Source organism: Scyliorhinus torazame, chromosome 11, assembly GCF_047496885.1.
Source record: "Scyliorhinus torazame isolate Kashiwa2021f chromosome 11, sScyTor2.1, whole genome shotgun sequence".
Taxonomy (NCBI): Eukaryota; Metazoa; Chordata; class Chondrichthyes; order Carcharhiniformes; family Scyliorhinidae; genus Scyliorhinus; species Scyliorhinus torazame.
In genome coordinates this window covers 26011696-26037834 of record NC_092717.1, presented here as the reverse complement: position 1 = coordinate 26037834, position 26139 = coordinate 26011696, and the positions used below count along the sequence as shown (strand labels likewise).

General features: G+C 48.6%; 1 protein-coding gene and 1 long non-coding RNA gene across 12 annotated transcripts in view; one reads left to right on the top strand and one right to left on the bottom strand.

Moving 5' to 3' along the window:
* The window catches only part of LOC140385182 (uncharacterized), a 115140-nt gene that overhangs the window by 38263 nt on the left and 50738 nt on the right, over positions 1–26139 (bottom strand). The window lies entirely within an intron of this gene.
* fam49bb (family with sequence similarity 49 member Bb) overlaps positions 14051–26139 on the top strand; it is a 275748-nt gene continuing 263659 nt past the window's right edge. For 6 of the 9 annotated variants that reach the window (XM_072467054.1, XM_072467062.1, XM_072467040.1 and 3 more), the window contains exons 1-2: positions 14051–14211; positions 14346–14399. The gene's annotated coding sequence lies outside the window, so the exon portion shown is untranslated. Of the gene's footprint in view, positions 14212–14345; positions 14400–14495; positions 14611–26139 lie in introns of those variants that run through there. The other 3 variants (XM_072467042.1, XM_072467059.1, XM_072467048.1) reach the window with 3 other exon arrangements.

Genomic DNA, 26139 nt, shown 5'->3' with positions numbered 1-26139 from the left:
AGGCACCGACCCTGTAAACCCCTACCACCATACCACCCACCACCCCGCCGGGTTCTTTTTTAACAAGGGGAGAATGTGGTGGTATGTATTAAGGGTAATACGGTACACCATGAATGCCGAGGAGCCATTGGAGGACAGACGCTGGATCCCGATTGGATCCGCCGCCTACTGGGCTCCACCCAGATAGGCGGGGTATAAGGACTTGGGTTAATCCCCGCAGCTGCATTCTGTGACTGAACTGCTGGGGAACGAGTCTGAACAAGTCTGCTCAATAAAGCCTCGATTGAAGTTCTTTACGTCTCGCCTCGTGTGTGATCGATGGTGCTACACCCTGGAAGAGGTGGGAAGGAGGAGGTGGGAAGGAGGAGACCCCAGCTGTCAAATCAGAAGCTGAGGCGACCTGTTGCATACCCTGCCCTAAGACCTGTGTCTACTTTGGCGGCTCTTCTCTGGAGCAAAAGGGCCCAGATGGGCCCAGCAGTCGTCCGGGAGTCACAATTGTCATGGTGTCACCTCACTCTGCCCATCGGATGTGCCAGGGACAGGTGGGAGAGATTCAGAAGTGCTGCAGTGTTCCGACACCTCTCCTGCAGGTGTGACCGGCATGGGCCCCATCAACTCCTCTTCCCTCGGCCTACTCCTTGGGACAGGGGTCCGGCGGAGCGAGCTCCGGGGACTCCACCATCACCTGCTGTTGCCAGTCATGGAGGCCCACTCCCGTCTCGACTAGGGTCTCCATGGTCATGGCCATGGAACACAGGGACTGTGCCATGTCCGCCTGGGACTGAGCCATGTCACTCAGGGACTGGGTCACATCACTCAGGTACTGAACCAGTTCCCTCTGGGACTGGCTCAGATTAGCCAGCGCCAGATCAATGTTCTCAATTCCCGCATGTGGCCCTGGTACATGGCTGCCAGTGACATAGCTGGCCTGTCTTGTGCCTCAACCACTGCCCGCACACTCTGCCCCAGGCCTTAGACATCCTGGGCCATGGCCGAAACCTTCACACCCAAGGCCTCCTCCACGGATGCAACCCATGCGGTGTTGGTCTGGGACATGCATAGCTGGCACCGCCTCCTGCTCCTGAGGCAATTGGATTGCTCCAACTGAACCTGCAGGTGCTGGATGGTTGCTGACACCCCCTCATGTAGTCCCCGGCTCTGCGCCTGCATCTCCAATATCGATCGGACAGCCCTTTCCAGAAGCACAAGACCTGTCTGGTCCGCAGCTAGTCCCTGGGGTCGTGCCGACCTCCGACCATCCACCCGCTCGGGGGTTCTTACCTCCACATGATGCACCGCTGCATGTGTGTGGTGCACACCAGGTAGTGTCACAGGAGCCTCTTTGCTAACATGGCCAACCGAGGTGAGGTGAGTGTCTCTGGCATAACAGCAGTGATGAGAAGTCCGTATCGTCCCCAGACATGTAGTACGGGTTGTCGCAGGGCTGCGACTGGGGGCGGGGGACACCAGCCGGTTCCTCATTGTTTTGCGGTGACCCTGCAAGAAACAAGACAGGATACGTGGACAGATCGTGGGTGGGGGTGATTGGGGTGGGGGGGGGGAAATTATGTGCCATAGGGACATTGAAATGCATTGCGGGGTCACTTTTATGTCTCATGCCGACTTCTGCCTCTGCGACTGCCGGCTTTGTTCCCCCCCAACCCCACCGACCAGGTCTAACGCCCTCTGCTCTGCGACGGTGAGGGGTCTCCTGTTCCCTGCGGTTGTGGGCCAACTTCTCCTGGGAGGACAAATAACGCATAGTTTGAGACACTCGGACGCGGGCCGCACAGCAGGTCCGTGGCTCGTGGCCTGTGTGTGCGGGGCACAAGATCATGGTGGGCGTTATGGGTGTTGGCATGTGGTGCAGGGTGGGGTGTGACGAGGCTACCAGCAAGTGGGGTGCAGTTGCCCTCTTGAGTGGCCGGGGGGGGGGGGGGGCGGTACCAGAGGCACAGAGCTGGTGACTCACCGTGTCTGACCTGGTGGGTTGCCGACCCTAACGCAACATTGACCACCGTGCCACCTGGTGGAGGCCGCATGGTGGAGGGGAGAGAACGTTGTGGGGTGGGGAGGGTGACTCACCCTGGCCGCCTGAGGAGGTTATGCAGCTTATTTCTGCATTGCTGCCCGGTCCTTGTGGTGGTGCCACGGCCTCTGCCACCTGCAGCCAAGCTCGGTTGCCATCAGCGGGTAGCAGCCGCCTTCACATCCTGGGGAACAGGGTATCCCCCCTCTCCTCCACAGCATCTAGCAACATCTTGAGCTCTGCATCTGCGAATCTCAGGGCCTCTCTCCGGGGTGGCATGTTCTTGGCTGGAATGAGTGCGGGTAGTAGAGTGCTTATATGCAGCTCCAGCTTGTCAGGCTTTCCAGTACCAATCTCGACCGCAGCGATTCAGACGCTGGCATGAGTTGGAATTGCACTAGTTGGGATACTGAACCAGAAGCATCATGAAGGAACCAATCATTGACTGTTTTTAGGCAGAACACTGTCCCTTGTCATGTGAGAGTGCCTTTAAGAAATGGATATTTACGCAATGTACCTTTAAGAAAATGCAGTGATGTCAGAGTGTGGGTGGAGCTGGGCTTTAGATCAGACATTTTGAAGTTTCAGTTTGAAAAAACAGCTTGTGTGTGTCTGTGTGTTTCCAGAGAGCTGCAGTTTGGAGAAAAAGAGCTTGTGTGTGTCTGTGTGTTTCCAGAGAGCTGCAGTTTGAAAAGAGCTTGGGAGTGTCTGTGTTTTGCAGTGAGCTGGATCTCTGTCATGAAAGACTATCTCTGGATCATTTGGGTGATTTAAACTCATAATAGTAAAGCCTTTAACCTGATGTGATTCTGTTTAAAGGTGTTAAGTCTCTTGGGCGTTTGAAGGAACATTTTGAGGAATGATTCATTTTGAGGAATTATTTACTGTTGCAATATTTTCGTAGTTATCTTTGAAGTAAGGGGTGTTAAGAGATCCAATGTTTATATAAGATGTTAAGTTGAGTTCATGGAATAAACATTGTCTTGTGTTTAACAACTCACGTGTCCATAACTGTAATCCCACTCCTAGGGAACAAGCCGTGTGCTAGGAAAAGCAACAAATACATTAAAGGGGGAGCTTGGTTGAACTCCATGATACATTTTGGGGTTCTGAAAACGCCTCGCCCATAACACCCTGGCTTACTGGTTGTCAGTTAGTTAATCAAATCGCCTTCCTCCAAAACTTATTCCTGAGATTCACGCGGCATTGACAAGTCTGTTTTCTCCTCGCCAAAATACAAAACCTAGGAACACAATGTCTTGACAAGCAGGCTGCTTCAGCTTGCGTCTTCTCTTTAAAGGCACATCCTGATTATGGATCCAGGGACCAAAAATAATAAAATAAAAAAAATGGGAACAAAGAAAATAACAGGAAGTGTTCGTACAAGAAGCTGGATTGTTTTCCTGAGAGAAGGAAAAGACTGAGATGAGATTAAATAGTTGTTCAAAGCAATAAGAACAAAGAACAAAGAACAATACAGCACAGGAACAGGCCCTTCGGCTCTCTAAGCCTGCGCCGATCACGTGTCCTATCTAGACCAACCGCCTGTATCCTTCTATACCCCGTCTGTTCATGTGCCTAACCAGATAAGTCTTGAAGGTCGCCAACGTATACGCCGCAACCACCTCACTTGGCATTGCATTCCAGGCCACCACCACCCTCTGTGTAAAAAAACTTCCCCCGCACATCTCCACTGAACCTGTCCCCCCTCACCTTGAACTTGTGCCTCCTTGTAATTGCCATTTCCGCCCTGGGAAAAAGCCTCCAACTATTCATCCGATCTATACCCCTAATAATTTTATAAACTTGTATCAGGTCATCCCTCAGCCTCCGTCTCTCTAGAGAGAACAATCCCAGTTTATTCAGTCTCTCCTCATAGCTAATACCCTCCTTACCAGGTAACATCCTGGTCAACCTTTTCTGTACTCTCTCCGAAGCCTCCACGTCCTTGTTAGTGCGGTGACCAGAATTGGACACAGTATTCCAAATGTGGCCTAACCAACGCTCTATATAATTGTAACATATTTTCGAGCTTTTATACTCGATACCCTGTCCTATGAAGGCAAGAATGCCATATGCTTTATTTCCCACCATTTCCACCTGTGATGCCATCCTTTTAAGGATCTGTGGATCTGCACGCCAAGATCTTTCTGAGTCTCTATGCTCCTGATGGTTCTGCCATTTATTTTATAGCTTCCACCTGAATTGGATGTACCAAAATGCATCACCTCGCATTTGTCCGGGTTAAATTCCATCTGCCAATTCTCTGCCCAATTTTGCAGCCTATACCCTGTTGTGTTCTCTGACAACCTTCATTATTATCCTCAACTCCTGCAATCTTAGTATCATCCGCAAACTTGCTGATCAGACTGCTATGTTTTTCTTCCAAGTCATTTATATATATTACAAAGAGCAGAGGTCCCAGTATTGATCCCTGTGGAACACTACTAGTTACAGACATCCACTCAAAAAACACCCTTCCACTGCTACCCTCTGTCTTCTTTGGCCAAGCCAGTTCTGAATCCATTCAACTAGTTCACCCCTGACCCCATGTGATCTAATCTTTTGCACCAGCCTGCCACCTTATCAAATGCTTTACTAAATTCCATGTAGACAACGTCCACAGCCCTTCCCTCGCATTTTTGTCACCTCCTCAAAACATTCAATCAAATTAGTGAGACATGACCTCCCTCGTACAAAACCTTGCCGTCTGTCGCGAATAAGACCATTCACTTCCAAATGTGCATAGATCGTATCCCTAAGAATCTTTTCCAACAATTTCCCTATCATTGACGTCTAACTCACTAGCCTATAATTACCAGGATTATCCTTGCAACCCTTCTTAAATAACGGTACAACATTGGCTATCCTCCAATCCTCTGGGATCTCACCTTTTTAAAAAAAAAAAAATTTTTATTCAAGGGTTTTCATAAAATATCAATAACAAAATGAAAAAGAAACCCAACAGGGTTAAGTACAAAACACAGGCCAGAAAAACAGCCCTCCATACCCCCCTCCTCCCCGCCCCCCCCCGTACATAAATAATAAATTAACATTAACGCCCCGACTTAATACAAGTATATACAACCCCTCAGACCCTCCAGTATAAATAACAAAAAAGTACATTGACGCCCCCCCTCGAGTTGCTGCTGCCATTGACCAATGTCTATCGCTCTGCCAGGAAGTCTAAGAGCGGTTGCCACCGCCTAAAGAACCCTTGTACCGACCCTCTCAAGGCGAATTTCACCCTCTCCAAATTAATAAACCCCGCCATATCGTTGATCCAGGATTCCACGCTTGGGGGCCTCGCATCTTTCCACTGAAGAAGAATCCTTCGCCGGGCTACCAGGGACGCAAAGGCCAGGATTCCGGCCTCTTTTGCCTCCTGCACTCCCGGCTCCTCTGCCACCCCAAATATTGTGAGCCCCCAGCCCGGCTTGACCCTGAATCCTACCACCCTCGACACCGTCCTCGCTACGCCCTTCCAAAATTCCTCCAGCACTGGGCATGCCCAGAACATATGCGTGTGGTTTGCTGGGCTCCCTGAGCACCTAACACACCTGTCCTCACCCCCCAAAAAAATGACCCATCCTTGTCCCGGTCATGTGTGCCCTGTGCAGCACCTTAAACTGTATGAGGCTGAGCCTCGCGCACGATGAGGAAGAGTTCACCCTCCCCAGGGCGTCTGCCCACGTCCCTTCCTCAATTTCCTCACCCAACTCCTCCTCCCACTTACCTTTTACCTCCACCACCGAGGCCTCCTCCTCCTCCTGCATCACCTGGTAAGTTTCCGAGATCTTCCCCACTCCCACCCACCCGCCCCGAGAGAACCCTGTCCTGTGCTGTGTGTGGCCATAGCCACGGGAATTCCGCCACCTGCCGCCTGGCAAACGCCGTGACCTGTAAGTACCTGAAGGTGTTCCCTGGGAAGAACCCGTACTTCTCCTCCAGCTCAACCATGCTCGCGAACGTCCTGTCCACAAACAGGTCCCCCAACTTTCGTATCCCTGCCCTGTGCCACCCCGCAAACCCTCCACCTGTTCTTCCTGGGGCGAACCGGTGGTTCCCCCGTAGTGGGGTCCCCGCCGAGGCCCCCACTTCCCCCCTGTGCTGCCTCCACTGCCCCCAGAGTTTGTGGGCAGCCACCACCACCGGGCTCGTGGTATACCTCCTTGGAGGGAGCGGCAGCGGCGCCATTGCCAGCACCCCCAGACTCGTACCCACACAAGATGCCGTCTCCAGCCTCTTCCATGCGGACCCCTCCCCCTCCATCACCCACTTGCGCACCATCGTCGCATTGGCGGCCCAGTAGTACCCACGGAGGCTGGGCAGCGCCAGTCCCCCCCCTATCTCTACTCTGCTCCAGGAACACCCTTCTCACCCCATTATACTCCTGTTAACCCGCCTGAAAAAAGCCTTCGGGATAAACACGGGGAGGCACTGGAAAAGGAACAAAAACCTTGGGAGCACCGTCATTTTGATTGACTGCACCCTACCCGCCAAGGACAGCGGCAACGCATCCCACCTCTTGAACTCCTCCTCCATTTGCTCCACCAGCCTTGTAAAATTAAGCCTATGCAGGGCCCCCCAGCTCCTGGCCACCTGGACTCCCAGATACCTGAAGCTCCTCTCCGCCTTTTTTAGTGGGAGCTCGCCAATCCCCCTCTCCTGGTCCCCTGGATGAACTACGAACAGCTCGCTCTTCCCCATGTTGAGCTTGTACCCCGAAAAGTCCCCGAATTCCCTCAGAATCCTCATTACCTCCGGCATTCCTCCCACCGGGTCCGCCACATACAGGAGCAGGTCGTCCGCATAAAGTGACCACCCTATGCTCCTCCCCACCAAGCACCAACCCCCTCCAGTTCCTTGACTCCCTTAGTGCCATAGTCAGGGGTTCAATCGCCAGTGCGAAGAGCAGGGGGGATAAGGGACACCCCTGTCTCATCCCTTGGTGCAACCGAAAGTACTCGGACCTCCTCCTGTTTGTGGCCACACGCGCCATCGGGACCTCGTACAACAGCCTAATCCACCTGACAAACCCCTCCCCAAACCTCTTCAGCACCTCCCACAAGTACCCCCACTCTACCCTGTCGAAGGCTTACTCAGCGTCTATCGCCACCACTATTTCCGCCTCCCCCTCCCTCGCCGGCATCATGATAACGTTCAAAAGCCTCCGCACATTTGCGTTCAACTGCCTCCCCTTCACAAACCCCGTCTGGTCTTCATGGATGATCGGCGGCACACAATCCTCAATCCTCGTGGCTAAGACCTTCGCCAGCATCTTGGCATCTACATTTAGCAAGGAAATCGGTCTGTAAGACCCACACTGCATGGGATCCTTGTCCCGCTTCAAGATCAAGGAGATCAGTGCCCGGGACATCGTCGGGGGCAAGGCCCCCCCCCCCCCCCCCCTCCCATGCTTCATTGAAGGTCCTAACTAACAGCGGGCCCAACAGGTCCATATATTTTTTATAAAATTCGACCGGGAAACCGTCCGGCCCCAGTGCCTTCCCCGCCTGCATGCTTCCTATCCCTTTGATCAGCTCCTCCAGCCCAATCGGGGCCCCCAATCCCGCCACCAGTCCCTCTTCCATCTTTGGAAACCTCAATTGGTCCAGGAAGCGACCCATCCCTCCCTCCTCCAGTGGGGGCTCGGATCGGTACAATTCCACGTAGAAGTCCCTGAAGACCCCATTGATGCCAGCTCCACTCTGCACCACACTCCCTCCCCTGTCCTTAACTCCCCCGATCTCCCTAGCTGCGTCCCGCTTCCGAAGCTGATGCGCCAGCATCCGGCTTGCCTTTTCCCCATACTCGTAAATCGCCCCCTGGGCCTTCCTCCACTGCACCTCCGCCTTCCTGGTGGGCACCAGGTTGAATTCGGCCTGGAGGCTACGCCTCTTCCTCAACAATCCTTCCTCGGGCTCTTCCGCATACCTCCTGTCTACCCTCACCATCTCCCCCATCAGCCTCTCCCTCTCCCCCCGCTCCTTGTGGGCCCTAATGGAGATCAGTTCTCCCCTCACCACCGCCTTCAGTGCCTCCCATACCATCCCCACTCGGACCTCCCCGTTGTCGTTGGTCTCCAGGTACCTCTCTATACTTCCTCGGACCCGCTCGCTCACCTCCTCGTCCGCCAACAGCCCCACCTCCAAGCGCCACCGGGCGCTGGTCCCTCTCCTCCCCCATCTCCAAGTCCACCCAATGCGGGGCGTGGACCGAAATGGCTATTACCGAATACTCAGTATCCTCTACTCTCGCCATCAGCGCCCTACTCAAAATGAAAAAGTCGATTCGGGAATAAGCCTTATGGACATGTGAGAAGAATGACAATTCCCTAGCCCCCGGCCTTGCAAATCTCCAAGGGTCCACCCCTCCCATCTGGTCCATAAACCCCCTCAGCACTCTAGCCGCCGCCGGCTTCCTACCCGTCCTAGACCTGGAGCGATCCAGTGCCGGGTCCAGAACCGTGTTAAAGTCTCTTCCCATTATCAGGCCCCCACTTCCAAGTCTGGGATCCGACCCAACATACGCCGCATAAAACCCGCATCGTCCCAATTTACACATTGACCAGTACCACCCTCTCTCCCTGCAACTTACCACTTACCATTATGTACCTGCCGCCATTATCTGCCACAATGCTTGACGCCTCAAACGACACCTTCTTTCCCTCCAAGATCGCCACCCCTCGATTTTTTGCATCCAGCCCCGAGTGTAACACCTGACCTACCCACCCTTTCCTCAATTTTACCTGGTCTGCCACCTTCAGGTGTGCCTCCTGAACATAAGAACTAGGAGCAGGAGTAGGCCATCTAGCCCCTCGAGCCTGCTCCACCATTCAATGAGATCATGGCTGATCTTTTGTGGACTCAGCTCCACTTTCTGGCCTGAACACCAGAACCCTTAATCCCTTTATTCTTCAAAAACTATCTATCTTTATCTTAAAAACATTTAATGAAGGAGCCTCTACTGCTTCACTGGGCAAGGAATTCCATAGATTCCCAACCCTTTGGGTGAAGAAGTTCCTCCTAAACTCAGTCCTAAATCTACTTCCCCTTATTTTGAGGCTATGCCCACTAGTTCTGCTTTCACCTGCCAGTGGAAACAACCTGCCCGCATCTATCCTATCTATTCCCTTCATAATCTTATATGTTTCTATAAGATCCCCCCTCATCCTTCTAAATTCCAACGAGTACAGTCCCAGTCTACTCAACCTCTCCTCGTAATCCAACCCCTTCAGCTCTGGGATTAACCTAGTGAATCTCCTCTGCACACCCTCCAGTGCCAGTACGTCCTTTCTCAAGTAAGGAGACCAAAACTGAACACAATACTCCAGGTGTGGCCTCACTAACACCTTATACAATTGCAGCAGAACCTCCCTAGTCTTAAACTCCATCCCTCTAGCCAACTTTTTGCGACTCATGCACTAGCACACCCAGGTCTCTCTGCACAGCAGCATGTTTTAATATTTTATCATTTAAATAATAATCCCTTTTGCTGTTATTCCTACCAAAATGGATAACCTCACATTTGTCAACATTGTATTCCATCTGCCAGACCCTAGCCCATTCACTTAGCCTATCCAAATCCCTCTACAGACTTCCAGCATCCTCTGCACTTTTTGCTTTACCACTTATCTTAGCGTCGTCTGCAAACTTGGACACATTGCCCTTGGTCCCCAACTCCAAATCATCTATGCAAATTGGGAACAGTTGTGGGCCCAACACTGATCCCTGAGGGACACCACTAGGTACTGATTGCCAACCAGAGAAACACCCATTAATCCCCACTCTTTGCTTTCTATTAATTAACCAATCCTCTATCCGTGCTACTACTTTCCCCTTAATGCCATGCATCTTTATCTTATGCAACAACCTATTGTGTGGCACCTTGTCAAAGGCTTTCTGGAAATCCAGATATACCACATCCATTGGCTCCCCGTTATCTACCGCACTGTTAATGTCCTCAAAAAATTCCACTAAATTAGTTAGGCACGACCTGCCCTTTATGAACCCATGCTGCGTCTGCCCAATGGGACAATTTCCATCCAGATGCCTCGCTATTTCTTCCTTGATGATAGATTCCAGCATCTTCCCTACTACCGAAGTTAAGCTCTCTGGCCTATGATTACCCACTTTCTGCCTACCTCCTTTTTTAAACAGTGCTGTCACGTCATAACCACATCCGCCTTGAGTCCCTTCAGGTGTGCGAACACGCGGGCCCGCTTAACCGGCCCATTCATTCCCCTTACATTCCAGGTTATCAGCCGGATCAGGGGGCTACCCGCCCCCCTTCTCCGCCGACTAGCCATGACCCCTCCTCGGCCAGCCACGCGCCAGCACCCCACAGCGGCATACCCCCGTCTCAACCCCCCCCACTCGCTCCAGCTCCTCCTTGACCATAGCACCAGCAACTCGACCCCCCCCCCCCCCACCCAACACCCCCACCCAACACCCCCCCCGGCTAGCTCTGGGATCTCACCTGTGGCCAATGAGGACACAAAGGTTTCTGTCAGAGGCCCAGCGATTTCATCTCTTCCCTCTCTCAGTAATGCCATCTGGCCCTGGGGATTTGTCTACCTCAATGCTTTTTAATACACCCAACACTTTTTCCCTCATAATAACGACCTGTTCTAAAGTGCTTACACATCCTTCTGAGATACCACCAATCAGCGTGTCCCTCTCTTTTGTGAATACCAATGCAAAATACTCATTAAGGACCTCACCTACTTCCTCTGGTTCAACGCATATTTTCCTTCCTTTGTCTTTGAGTGGACTAACTCTTTCTCTAGCTACCCTCTTGTTCCTAATATACGTATAAAATGTCTTGGGATTCTCCTTGATACTGTCTGCCAAGGACATTTCATGACCCCTTTTTGCCTTCCTAACTCCCTGTTTGAGCTCTTTTCTACTTTCCTTGTATTCTTCAAGTGCTTTATATGTTTTTAAATGCCTGTAACTCACATATAAATCTTTTTTCTTTTTGACAAGATTCTCAATTTCCCTGATCATCCATGGTTCCCAAATTCTGCCTTTCCTGCCCTTCCTTTTTACTGGCACATGCCTGTCCTGCACTCAACTGCTCCTTAAAAGACTCCCACATGCCAAATGTGTATTTACCCACAAACAGCCTCTCACAAACAACAGCCTCCAAATCGTGTTTAATCTGGTTGTAGTTAGCCTTCCCCCAATTTAGCACCTTAACCCTAGGGATCGGGTCTCAGTAGATAGAGAGAAACTATCCCCATTGCAGAAAGGGTCAAGAATCAGAGGAAACTAATTTAAGGTGAATGGCAAAAGAACCAATGGTGCCATGAGGAGTATCTTTGTGAACTCAGATACATAGGATCTGGAATGTAATGCCTGAGAGTGTAGGTGGAGCCAGATTCAAGTGTGGCTTTCAAGAAAAATTATATAATTATTTGGAGAGAAAAAACCTGCAGGTCTACAAGGAAAAGACAGTGGGGTTAGGCGAGTTGCTCTTGCAGAGAGCTGGCATGGACATGATGAGCCAAATGGCCTCCTTCTATACTATCACCATTTTATGATTCTAGAACTGAAAATCTCATTCATCCAAATTCTGCAATATTGACAGGTCTGTACTAATATGCCTTCCAGTTCTGAACTCGCCATACCTAGTTGTATCCTAGGGAACGATTCAATGGCCTCACCAGGCTCGAGTGAGAGCATGATGAGGCCGATGAATAGTGGGAGATGCTAAAAATGAGAACTGCGCCGGGCGGCAAACCATTGCGATGCAACCGGCCTGCTCCAGAGGCGAAATTGGGATTCCACCGTAGCATGGCAAGAAATCAATAATCACCACTTAAGGCCTATTTCCATGCAATTAGTGGGAGCCACCCCATATCCAACTATGTCCCAGCAAGTGGTCATACTGGCACCGATTGGTACTCCTTTTAAAAAACGTGAACCTGGTGGAAGGGCTGCTGCAGGGACCTTTGACGTGGGATGGGGCCCTGGGGTTCACCTCAAATAGAAGAGCAGCTGGATTGAGCCCCAGCTGTCCCTGCGTCATCTGACTCTGCCAGTCTTGGCAGCTCCCCAATGTTTACACCATGGTGTTGACGCACTTGGCGATGCTCCTCTGTGACTGGGACACATTCTGCAGTGCCTCAGCAATGCCCACCTGCGACTGGGACAAGCTCTGCAGCACCTTGGCCATTCCCATCTGAGAGCAGGTTGTGTCCTGCAGCAGTACTCCATGAAGGTCACCTCCCCCAGCGAGTTGGACAGCCTACCGAGGCCTTCCGCTATGGCCGTCACCAACTGTGCCGTGCCTTGGGACACTTGCACTAATGCTGCTGACATTATGCACCAAGCTCTCCACTGCGATTGCCACCCTAGCAATGTTGGCCTCGGTGCCACGCAGTGCCGGTGCTATCTCTTGCTACCGTCGCCTCTGGGGCTCCTCCAATGGGCCGTGGACCTGCTGGGGTTCGCCGGCATCTCCCTCGGAATGTCATAGCTGCACCCTAACATCTGCATTAGCTCCGGGTAAACCAGCTGGGTCCTGGGATCCAGCAGACCTCCGACTGCTGTCTCATCTGGATGTTACTGCCTTCACCTGTTGTGCTTCAGCAACTTTGAGGTGCTCATCACAATGTCCTCAAAGACCTGACCACTAATGTTGCCCACCGAGGTGCGTGTCTCTGCGCTGCTGGAGGGTGGGGATGAAAGCTCTGACGCATCGATGGTTGCATCCTCGGAGCTCTCCTCAGAGGTGGTCTTCTGGGAAGTGGGGAGGGAACAACCCCGGATGGGCCAGTGCCGTCCGTTGGAGGTCCTGCAGGAGAATGAACATGTGATCAGTGGGAGGGATGTGTCAGTCTGTAGAGCATTAGCAATTCACGTTTCACAGGTCCTCCAGGTGGGGCCCAGTGGTTCCTCACCTCTGTGGCATGCGCCGACCTCTGTGTTGGTGACCGCTCTGTCCTTGGCCACCCTGGTAACCTCCAGGCCCGTTCCTCAAAGGTGGTGAGGATTCTGATACCAGCACCCCGCCACCAGTCTGGACCCTCTCCCGATGGTTGTGGGACAGCTTCTCCTGTGGAGACACAGAGAGGGCATCGTTATCCCACGTGTGGTTCACAGTGATGGGGTCAGTTTAAAGGAAGGGTTGGGGAGGTTGAAGGGCGGGTTGGGGAAGTGTGAGAGAAGGGTTGGAGGGTTCAAAGGAGGGCTGGAGGGTGATTTGTGTGGGGGTGGGAAGGTTTTGGGGGGTGCCAACTCACACGTGCGGCCTGGTATAGGTTGTTACCCTTCTTGCGGAACTATCTAGTCACGCTGTCTGAGCTGATGGCCGCTGCCACTTCATCCCAGGTGGCACTGGCTGCCCTGTGGCTCACCCTCCGGGACCCTCATGGGAACAGGACATCCCTCCTGGCCTTGACCTCATCTAAGATCCTCCCCAGGTTCGCATCTCCAAATCTTGGGATTGGTCATCTCGACACCATTGCGGCAAGCTGAGTGGGGTTGGTTGTGTAAGAGCTGTTTAAGTGCTGCTCGACCTTGTTAGCAGGGGGCTGGCAAGCACGGTCCCGGCAAATCGGCTGGTGAGTCTTCATTTGCAGCGTGGAGCCCATGGGGCCTCCTTAAGTGGACCAATTAATGTTGTATTGCGCTGCCACTCTCGCTGGGCAGAGAGCCGGGAAGCTCGCCGCAGATCCCGCTCGCTCCCATGCTTAGAAACCTTTCTGGAGAATTTGTATTCAGAGTAATAGCCAATGATGTGACACGATTCTGGAACTCTATCATGTCTGCTGGAGAGAAACATCGTTCATTAAAAGTGTAATTGCATGTTATAAAAACGAAGAGGAATAACATTACAAAATGCTGTGCTGCAGCAGAAATACCATTTGCCCAGTGTCTTCACACTTGTCATGGCGCAATTATTTTCTGAGCTTTCAGATGCTGTTACAGGGACTAAGACTGCTGCTCTCCCCCCCCCCCCCCCCCACACACACACAAAAAAAAAATTCCAATGCACTGACAACGCCCCTTGAAAAGATAGGTCTGCTGAAACTGCCCACTCTCGTCTTCGGGATAAACAGGGTCCCTATACATCAGTCTCCAGTCGTGCTCGGAACTTCCCTTTTTAAAAAAAAACATATACGTACATTGATTTTCGAATGAGTGGCAACCGATCTGATGTCTGGCAATGTAAGCTCGTTATTTCGCTAATTCATGCTTCCTTTTCTCACTCACAGGAAGAGCTGCGAGATTGTGAAAGCTTGTCTAGATTAGCTCTATGTTGGTTGGACAAGGTTTTTTAAAATCCACCTTTTCCTCCACAGAACAGTGAACACTTCGTTTATCGTGTATGCCATGATTTTATACATGTATGAACGGTAAGTATGAGAAGCAAAACCCTTCTGTAAACTGATTCCATTTTTAGTCATTTTGTGACCTAGATGGTGTTACAAACCTGAACCAAATGACGTACAATTGACCAACCCGGAAGTAACAGTTCTTGCACTTTCAGCTTGAAACTGCCTTTTATTGAAGATTACTTCCCGTTTTAACAAACTGTACGCTTTTTTCTCTCCTCCTCTCGGTAAGGTACAGTGCGATCGTTTTATCTTCCATTATTGAAACAGGAATATCGTACAAATGTATTTTTTTTGTGATTATGCTTTTTAGAAGGTGATGCTTAGCGTTAGTTGGATTCGATAAAATGAAAATCCTCGCACCTGGAGAATAAATTAAATTAGAATTGTGCAAAGGATCGTGAAGGAGACAGATTTTGCAACGTTTTATGTCGTTTTCTAAAGAATACAATAATTGACTTATTTTGAATTGTGGCAATCTTTGATGTAGATATATTTCTGTATCGTCCTGATTTTTCAAATATATTTCTTTCCGGAGGATACGAATTCGGATCTCAGTGAATGAGAAGCATTCATAGCCTAAAGGTTGGAGGAGGATAGTGCAGCTGTAGAGGGTGACATTTCCTCTGGGTCCAAAAGCCCGCTTTTTAAAGCAATTCCTCCTATTTTTGTCTGCATGTTACTGTTCCTGTAATGTGTGTAGGCCTGCTTTGCAAGATTTTGAAAAAAATATTCAATATACATGTACAAACTGGTAGTGCAATAACATTGTACAGTGGAAATAGGCTTTGGTGATAATTTCCAGTTTGTGTACATTAACCTTAATGTTTTTATAAATGCTATTCTGTATTTTAATTTTGGCAACTATAAAGGCAGCATTTTGAATCAAATTTCAGGGTCGGAGTATAGTTAAATTTGATACCATATAAGTATATAATACTCTTTATAGACTTTTTAAACATATATTCACTGATCACAAACAACATACGTGATCAGTGGCAAAACTACATGCAATTTTGAGTTTTTCCTATTGTCTGCTAGACAAAACATTACTAATTTGACTTAATTTATTCCTTTAAATCTGTCAGTGTCAAAACTGAGTGGTACAAATCAGAAATATGCTTTTAATTGGGTGCAACAGTGAACCATATAGTGATGACCTTGCCTGGTTTATCAAGGATGCAACAAAGTGGCATTTTCTTGCATAAAGGATGGAAGGAAAGTGGGACAAGTTAATTGATGAGCCTCCTTAAGAGGCGCTATTTGGACTTTGCACGGTCAGTTTTAAAGTAAATTTGGTGGAGACGCCAGAATACATTACGAGTCTGGTCTTGTGTATATTAGGATATCAATTAAAATATTATATACTAATAGATCTTCTGTGACATTGCTCACGGTAAGTCATGGGATGCAGTCAAACATGATGTCTGAAATGTGATGGCTAAAGTGTGGACATTACAGGAAATATACAATATTTTCAATATGTTACCAGCGGCATTCACATAGCAAGTTAGAGTATATGGTCACACTTTTAAGTTTTTGAGTTGCTGATACTCACGCTTGCCTACCGTAGTCTCTTTTCTCTTCTCTCTCTCAAACTTGTTACTTCTCTCTATCTCTCTATTTGTTTGACTGGGAGGTAGAGGTTGGTTTGCCATTTGGAGTGAGTTTTCAGGAAAATATGGCCCTCAACAATTCCCAGCCCCAAATCATATATACTTCACCTATTCGAGTCCATCGCATTGCTTAACTCTTCATCTTCCTGCTGCTCATTCACCTTGGCACCATTCCCTGACATCTTCCTCTTTAAATAAATGACCTAGCTGTTCAACTCTTATTTCCTCCTTTCTCTTCTCCACATGTATCTTACTCTTAAAGCTGCTTTAAGAGACAGAAACATTATATCTTTCAATGCACAAGGTCATACTGTTGAAAGGAAGTTGCATGTAAATTTACCTGCTGCTTTATGGGTTCGTAAATACGTGCTGCGATCAATTACAGGATCATTTTTCTATAGACATGTTAGTCTCCAGCTATTCACCAATACCAATAAAGTTAATTTCTCTGTGGCAACTTATTATCTTTTCAATATTTACAATTCAAAGCCCTTTCTCCAAGTCCCTGAGCTGTACATTTCACGTAAATAAATATTTATCTTCCTTTTAGATAATTTCAATTTGATTCCTTATCTAGCCTTTTGGGACAGGGGATCTTATGTTCCCATCCTTTTGAATAAAGATCATTTTCTGTGGATTAAATTTTAACTGGCTTCTCATACCGGAGAGTAATGTCTCTTCCTAACTGCCCCAGCAGTTTAGTTCATTATTTTTGAACACCTTAATCAGATAACCTCCTGATATAAACTAGGAAATATAATCCAAGCTTGTCTGATGTAACCAAATCCCTTCAGTGCAAATCTTATCCTGGTAAATCGTCAGAGGACTTTTTCCAAGACTAGCATATCGTCTCTAAAGTGAGCACCCAAAGTGAAATGTTTGTTCCAAGTGAGGTCTTAATAGTTCATTAGTACTTTCGTGCTTTTATGTTCTATATTTCTATAGTTCTAGTAGTGCATTTGCTTTTTATGTCTGTGAATCGCTTTCAAATGGTTTTGTTCACTGAACCCACAAAACTTCAAATTAGCTAGTATTCTAAACTGTTTATCTTGCATTACAAGTGTACTGCCTTTAATTTATTACCATAAATTTGTGCTTGCACAGTGCCTTTAAGATTAAAATCTCTTCCAAAGCATTCACAATTACATACCAAAAATACATGGATACTGAGCCACAGAAAGTCTTATTCAGAAAAATGACAAAAGTTTTGGTCATAGCAGGTTTTAAAGAGTGCCTCAAAGAAACAGAGATGGGAGGATTTGTTTGAAGGAAATTCATCTGGAGCCAAGTTGAGTGAAGGTATGGCCACAAATGAGGGTGTGAAGAGAGGTGGAGTTGCACAAGTCCTCTGAATCATCAGAGGTGTGGAGTCAGAAGCTCAGCTCAGGGCCAAATTAAATGCTTAATGGTTTTAAAGTCTGGTTCAGCCTGTGATAGTGGTGGGGGAGGAGGAGATGGAGTCAATGATGAGGGTTCAGAGTTTGTGGCATTGGTCTTTCCAATGTTTTGTTACATTAACCTGCATTGGATTATTGCCTAATGTATCTATTGATTTGTTTGTAATTTTCTGCTCTTTTTCAAAGTTGATTTTTGCCTCCTAACATGTATCATCTTCAAATTTATCATACGCGGTCTTTAGTGGACATCATTAATTAACTGCTTGTGAATTTGAAAATATCCCAGTTACCCAACTTTTTTCTTCCTACCTTCCAACTAATCTCCTATATGGTCATCAATCCCGTGTGTCTCAATTTTTAGCATGCAATCTATTGTACAAAACCTTATTGAATGCCTTCCAAAGGTTCACCTGACTGGCTGTCAGGAACTTTTAAGGTTAGAAACAGGAGTAGGCCATTCAGCACGTCGAGCCTGCTCCATTATTCAATATGATCATATCTGATTAGCCACTGCCTCCCTCCACACACACACACATACATATTGCATTGATATTTAGAAATCTGTCAATCTCTACTTTAAACATAATTGAGCTTCCGCAGCCCTCTGGGGTAAAGAATTCAAAAGATTCACCACTCTCTGAGTGAAAACATTTCTCCTCGTCTTGGTCCTAAGTGGATTCCTCCTTATTGTGAAATTGTGTTCCCTGGTTCTAGACTCCCCAATCATGGAAAACACCTAACCTGCATTTACTCTGTGCATCTACTCTGTGTAACCTTTAATTAATTTGTCAACTTCAGTGAGATCACTTCTCATTCTTTGAATCCCTTGAGAACACAGACCCCAGTTTCTCTTCAAAAGCCAGTCCCGCTGTACCAGTAACAAGTCTGGTGAACCTTCATTGTACTTGCTCTATGACAATAATATCCTTCCAAGGAAAGGGGATTAAAGCTGCAGATGCTACTCCAGGTGCAGTCTAACCGAGGTTTGCTACTCCTGTACTTAGATCCTCATGCAATAAAGGCTAACATACCATTTGCCTTTCTAACTGCTTGCTGCACTGTCATGTTAGCTTTAGTGACTTATTGACGAGGACACCCAGGTCCCTTTGTACATCTACATTTCTAATATCTTACCATTTAAGAAATACTCTGCATATCAGTTCCTCCTATCAAACTGGATAATCTGACATGTTTCCACATTATATTCTATCTGCTATGTTCTTGCTTACTCATTAAGTCTACAAATCCACTGAAGCCTCTTTGTATCTTCCTCACAACACATATTCTCACCTAGCTTTATGTCATCTGCTAACTTGGAAATATTAAATTGGGTCCCGCATCCAAATCATTGATACAGATTGTGTGGTGGCGTGAGGCAATACCAGGTAGACTGCAGTATGAAGGAAAGCAGGTTTTATTGGCAACTAACAAGGGTAACTTATATACAGGCACAGAATCTCTACAGGTCTTCACATTCTGACTCCAGGGTTAACTCTGACCAGGGCCAAGGCAGCACGGCGGAGCACTGGTGAGCACTGCTGCCTCACAGCGCAGAGGTACCAGGTCCAATCCCGGCTCTGGGTCATTGTCCGTGTGGAGTTAGCACATTCTTCCTGTTTGCGTGGGTTTCGCCCCCACAACCCAAAGATATGCAGGGTAGGTGGATTGGCCATGCTAAATTGCCCCTTAATTGGAAAAAATGAATTGGGTACTCTACCATTTATTTTTAAAAACTTTGACCAGGGCCTCGTTCCCCCCCCCCCTTATTGATCAGAGCTCACGTGCTCCCGCACGATAGGCCTGAATCTGTCACATGACCCCCTTAAAGGGGCCATGATATGAACAACATATTTATGAATAAGCTATGTACAGTTCCTATATACAATATAAGAGCTGAGGAACACAAAGGAAGAGACTCCATAACAGTCCATCACAATGTTAACCTGTCAGGGGATTTTCTGGGTCTCGTAGACCGCCTTAGTCTCCTAACTGGCTCCTCCAACTTGGAGGTATCAACATTAGCATCCTTGACAGAATGTCTCTGAAAGTCAACCAACTCCGCAGGGTTATTACCTTCTGTAGTTTCTTCCTCGGTCATCAAAGGGCCTCTTCAAGACTTGTGGATTCCCTCTGTTCTGGCTCCACCACAGGAGCACTGGTGCTGCCTGCCAGCTCCAACTGTTCCGAGTTTAGGGTTGTAGTTCCCCGGCTTCTCATGTGGTCAACGTGTTTCTGCACTGTCCTCCTTTTCAAATCCGCCACAATTCGATCTGGTAGCCATAATGGGCCTGAGGCAAAGTTTCTGACTAGGACCAGGTCGCCCACTTGGAATGATCTGCACCTTTTTTGTGAAGCGTTCTGTTTCCTCTGGGACGTCTGCCGTGCCTCCACCCACCCCGCAAAATTTGGGAAAACCCAAGTCCAAGTGGGTCTGGAGACGATGGCCTATTAGTACTTCTGCGGGTACAATGCACTTGTTGGTATGGGGCGGTTTGTATTTTAAGAGAAAAGAAAGTTGGCCAATCTAAGATGTAGTGCTCTGCTAGACTGCTTCTTCATACCAGCCTTGAATGTTTGCACAGCTCTCTCCGCTAACCCATTTGAGGCAGGGTGATAAGGGGCTGTACTGTTAAGGTGAATGTCATTTGTTTGGATGAAGTGCTGAAAGTCCTCTCCAGTGAAAGGATGTTTGTGAGGCATTATTACTTCGGGAAGGCCATGGGTAGCAAACGTTCGCCGTAGGGCCGCTACTGTGACCGCCGAGGTTGTTACTCCCGTCTCTTGAACCTCCAACCATTTTGGGCGTTGACCAAAACGAGGAACATTTTGCCCAAGAAAGGACCAACAAGGTTCACATGTACCTTTGTCCATGGGTGACTAGGCCACTCCCATGGTGGAGGTTGGCTGTAGGTGGCAGCATCCGCTCTGTCTGGCAGAGGCCCCACTGGCACCATGTTCAGAATCCTTATCTATGCCAAGCCACCAAATGTAGCTACGAGTGAGTATTTTCAGTTTTGCCAGGCTTGGCTGGGCACAATGCAATTCTTGCAACAACAGCTCCTGGGCTGGCGGTGGTACGACCACTCGAGAGCCCCAGAAGATGGCTCCATCCTTGCAACTGAGTTCACCCTTAAGATTAAGGTAAGGCCTTAATTGGTCCGGTTTATCATGGTGCCACCTGGTTAAGATCATGTGTTTCACTTCGGACAGGACTGGGTCACATTTTGTCTAATTCTTTGTGACCAGACAAAACTTGCAGTGTGTTCAAAAAGTACATGCCAGGATGATTTCTTGAGATACTGACAGGGTGCCAGGTTCTTTGGAAGTGGGAGCCGACTCAGTGCATCAGCGTTTGAAATTTTTGTGCCTGGCCTATACTGAATGGTATATTTGTAGGGCATCAACATTAAAGCCCACCGTTATACTCTGGGAAAGACAATTGGAGGTATTGGCTCATGAAGGAGGCCAACTTGTGGTCCATTATTGTTGTGAAATGTCGTCCATAAATATACTGATGAAATTTCTTGACACCATAGATTACGGTGAGGCTTTCTCAATCTGTGCGTATTTATGCTCGGCATTAGGCCTCTCTCAGCCATCCTCCATTTTACAGGATGGGACTGCCCTATCCCATATGGCGATGCAGGTCAGAATGATGGGTTTTCTCGGATGTCATGGGTCTGCCCAGCAACAGGTAGAAATCTGCCTATCGACAGCAATAACCAGCATTCAAAAGGCATTATTGTGGTGTTGGGTGTTCTGACACACAGATGAGCCAACACAGTTGCATATGGTACAACACTTCTTTATTTAAACTCACTATTTACAACTTGGTCTTTGCACTCTGCACGTGGGGGGCTCCCTGCTTGTGGTGTTTCATCAGCTCTTTCTGTTCCCTTCTCCCCAGACCTACTGACCTCCAGGTGTCGTGCTCGTGCTTTTTATATGGTTGGTGTTCTTGTCTGTGATTGGTTGTGGTGTTGTGTACTCTGATTTGCCTGTTAGTGTGTCCATCATGATGTGTGTGTTTGAATATCATGACATCCCCCCTTTTTACAAAGATATGTGCCTACGTGGTAATAAATATGATCGTGACGTGAGTGCATCTAAGAGTGTGTGTGTGTCGTGTGCAGCATGTGTCTATGACGGAACTATGTACATGGGGCGATGTCGAGTGCGTCACATGAATCCAGTTGTACCATAACATAACAGAAATGCGAACGAGAGAAGAAGAAAAAAAAAATTTGATCAGTTGTCCAGTCAGACGACATCTGGAACGATAAACAACAACAGGTTATCATGTAAAATTGTCCAACTTATTAAACATATGAACTGTATTATAAGTCCATTCTAATGGGTTTGCGACGAATTCGGGTTGACCGCCTTAAGGGTGGATCAAGAACCACCGGCTGCTGTGCAGGCATGGCCATGGGTGGCGATGGAAAGGGCGTGATGTGCGGCAGCTCCACAAAGTCATCCTCGGAAGCCTGTTGAGGATCTGGCGTGTTGTGTGGCTGTGAGCGTGGAAGTCGGCGAAGGGCGCGCCGATTGCGGCGACGCACGGAACCATCCGGCATGCGAACCAGGAACGAGTGGGGAGCCACTTGTCGGAGGACTTCGGCCGGTGCTGACCAGCCACCATACGGTTGATGGACGCGTACTTTGTCTCCGGAGGACAGGGGGGGCAGGTCCGTCGCTTGTGTGTCGTACCGACCTTTCTGGCGATCACGCTGCAGTTGCATGTTCCGAAGAACCGCCTCATGGTCTGTTGTCGGTGCCAGGACGGAAGGTACCGTCGTCCTGAGGGAGCGACCCATTAGTAGCTGCGCTGGCGAGAGGCCCGTGGATAACGGGGCCGATCGATAGGCCAGCAAGGCAAGGTTAAAGTCCGATCCGGCATCAGCCGCCTTGCACAGGAGCCGCTTTGCGATGTGGACACCCTTTTCAGCCTTCCCGTTCGATTGTGGATGCAGAGGGCTGGATGTCACATGAGTGAAACCATATGCTGCGGCAAAGGACGACCATTCACGGCTGGCAAAACAAGGTCCATTGTCTGACATGACAGTCCTTGGAATGCCATGGCGAGCAAACGTTTCCTTGCAAGCCCCAATGACTGCGGACGACGTCAGATCATGGAGAGGCATGACTTCCGGGTAGTTTGAGAAGTAGTCTATAATAACAATGTAATCTCTGCCGAGCGCGTGAAATAGGTCAACACCCACCTTCGCCCAGGGGGACGTCACCATCTCGTGTGGTAGAAGTGTTTCCGGAGGTTGCGCTGGCTGAAACCTCTGACAGGTTGTGCAGTTGAGCACCATGTTGGCTATGTCTTCATTAATACCCGGCCAATATACCGCCTCCCGGGCCCTTCGTCTGCATTTTTCGACGCCCAAGTGGCCTTCGTGTAGTTGACGAAGAATCATCTGGCGCACACTGTGTGGAATGACGATCCTATGCGATTTCATAAGGACCCCGTCTATATTGGTGAGATCATCTCGCACATTATAAAACTGGGGGCACTGCCCTTTTAGCCACCCTTCCGTCATGTGGCGCATCACTCGCTGCAGCAGAGGGTCAGTCGCCGTCTCTGCGCGTATGTGGGCCAGACTAGGATCATCAGCTGGCATATTTGCTGCTGTCAGAGTCACGTGTGCCTCAATTTGATGCACGAACCCCTCTGCATCTGGTGGTGTGCTCACTGCTCGGGAAAGAGTGTCCGCCACGATGAGTTCCTTCCCCGGAGTGTAGATCAGTTCAAAATCGTACCTCCTGAGTTTGAGTAAGATGCGCTGGAGGCGAGGAGTCATGTCGTTCAGGTCTTTGTTAATGATGTTGACCAGGGGGCGGTGGTCAGTTTCGACCGTGAATCGTGGCAGGCCATACACATAGTCGTGGAACTTGTCCAGTCCAGTTAACAAGCCCAGGCATTCTTTTTCGATTTGCGCGTAGCGCTGTTCGGTAGGGGTCATGGCTCGTGAGGCATACGCAACCGGGGCCCATGATGACGTGCTGTCTTTTTGGAGGAGTACCGCTCCAATACCAGATTGGCTGGCGTCTGTTGAGATCTTTGTAGGGCGAGTCGTGTCAAAGAAGGCCAGCACTGGTGCCGTGACCAGTTTGTGCTTGAGCTCCTCCCATTCCCGCTGATGCGACTGGTGCCAGTTGAATTCCGTCGATTTTTTTACGAGATGGCGCATGTTTGTTGTATGAGAAGCCAGGTTGGGAATGAACTTCCCAAGGAAGTTGACCATGCCGAGGAATCTTAAGACAGCCTTCTTGTCAGCCGGTCGTGGCATGGCTGTGATGGCGCTAACCTTGTCTGCATCGGGACGGACCCCGGACCTTGAGATGTGGTCCCCGAGGAATTTCAGCTCCGTCTGGCCGAAAGCACACTTCGCACGGTTGAGACGCAGGCCATTTTGCCGTATGCGGGTGAAGACACGTCGGAGACGATGCATGTGTTCCTGCGGAGTGGTGGACCAAATGATGATATCGTCCACATATACACGTACCCCTTCGATGCCTTCCATCATCTGCTCCATAATGCGGTGGAATACTTCAGATGCCGAAATGATGCCGAATGGCATCCGGTTGTAGCAGAATCTGCCAAAAGGGGTGTTGAATGTGCATAGTCTTCGGCTGGCCGGGTCCAGTTTGAGGATGACCGTGTCATATTTGGCCTGGTTTTCGCCTTCTTCGAACACCAGTGAATTAAAGACATCGTTTGGGTGGGGGCCTGCGTAGAAGAGGAGCATTGCAATCTTCGAATCATCCGAGGCATTCTGTTTTTCGGTGGCACGGATGTACAGGTCAAATCGCTGCCTGTAGAGCTTCCAGTTGGTGCCTAGGTTCCCCGTGACTTGCATCGGCTGCGGTTTGCCGGTGTGGTCCATGTCCAGAATGGCAGGTTAGTAGGCAGGTATCGATCCACTCCTGTACCATGTGGTGTTGGGTGTTCTGACACACAGATGAGCCAACACAGTTGCATATGGTACAACACTTCTTTATTTAAACTCACTATTTACAACTTGGTCTTTGCACTCTGCACGTGGGGGGCTCCCTGCTTGTGGTGTTTCATCAGCTCTTTCTGTTCCCTTCTCCCCAGACCTACTGACCTCCAGGTGTCGTGCTCGTGCTTTTTATATGGTTGGTGTTCTTGTCTGTGATTGGTTGTGGTGTTGTGTACTCTGATTTGCCTGTTAGTGTGTCCATCATGATGTGTGTGTTTGAATATCATGACAATTATGAGATGCAATTTTAAAAGTAACGAAATGCAGGTGTCTAGACAAATGATACATAGTTGTCAGAAGTGGAGAGCTAGTTTACATCTAACAGCCAGGAAGAGCAGTTTACATCTAACCGCCTGTGAGGCCGGTCTCCAATCTAACAGCCAGGAGCAAAGGCTAGAATCTAAGTCTTAGAGCCAAAGACGTGCCGATACGTTTATAAAGACGGTTTAAATATCTTTGCTAGACCAGGAAAAAATGTTTCCAAGTCTTGACTATCAATCCTATAATGTGTTGTAACTATAAGCTGAATTTGACTTCCAGATTTACTTAATTTGGACATTGTTTGGAGATGACTTAAGGGGTTCAGGCATCATAGATATAGTTTGGAACAAGGGGTGCATTCTACATAAACTGTGTGTGTTTAGTGATTCATATATTTAATTTCCTAAAGTATTGCAGTCCTGTTTGTGTATATTTGTCTTTTCTTTCATTAATAAATATGACTTGGCTGGTTATTCTTACTGGGGCTTCAATAACACCATTCTGAAAACAAAACTATGCACCCCCACGAAGCGGCATTCCAAGTTGGGATATCCTCGCAGATGACATCAGCGTGGTTTGTGTCACAGGTCAAAGTGAACCAATAGATTTGATAATTGTAGGACCTACTTAGCGTGTTGGAAGACTTGCTCCTATGGTTTCTTAGGAACAATGGAAATGTTGGTGTTTTCTTAACAGCAAGTATAACTGTCGCTGCTAGGTAGGGAGTAAAATGCCAATAATAGTTTACCATCCTTAAGAAGGACTTTAATTCTACCAATTTCGTAAGTGCCGGGACTTTTCTTATGGCTCTCACCTCATCTTCAAATGAGTGCAGGCCTTTTTAATCCACTCTGAACCATAGGTAAGTGACCTTACTAGTCTGAAAAGTGCACTTCTCGTATTTCAGTTGGATTCCCGCAGCGCTGAATCTTAGCACTTCTTCTGAGCTTGTCAGGTGCTCCTCATGTGATATCCCTGTTACCAGGACATCACCCATGTGGATGACCACCTTCGGGATGCCCTGAGTAGATTTTCCATTGTGCGCTGGAATATCGCACAGGCCGAAGAGATGCCGTAGGGTAATCTGGCATATTGAAGCAGGCCTTTATACGTGTTAATTGTTGCAAACTTTTGGGAATCTTTATCTAGTTCTAGCTACAAGTAGGCATGACTGAGGTAGAGTTTGGTGTACATGTGCCCCCCCCCCCCCCCCCCCCCCCCCCGGCCAACTTCGCATAAAGGTCTCAATTCGCATGGAACTGCGTATTTATCTACTCTGGCTGCCTGGTTGATTGTAAGCTAGTCATCCCTGCATACCCTAACTCAGCAGTCCGGTTTTAATTAGGGGTGATGGAGGCTGCCCATTCTGAAAACTGCACGGGTCTGATAATTCCCATTCTTCAAGGTGTTTTAAGTTTGACTTCCGCTTTTTGTTGCAAAGAGTACGGGACCGGGCTCGTTCTGTAACACCTTGGTG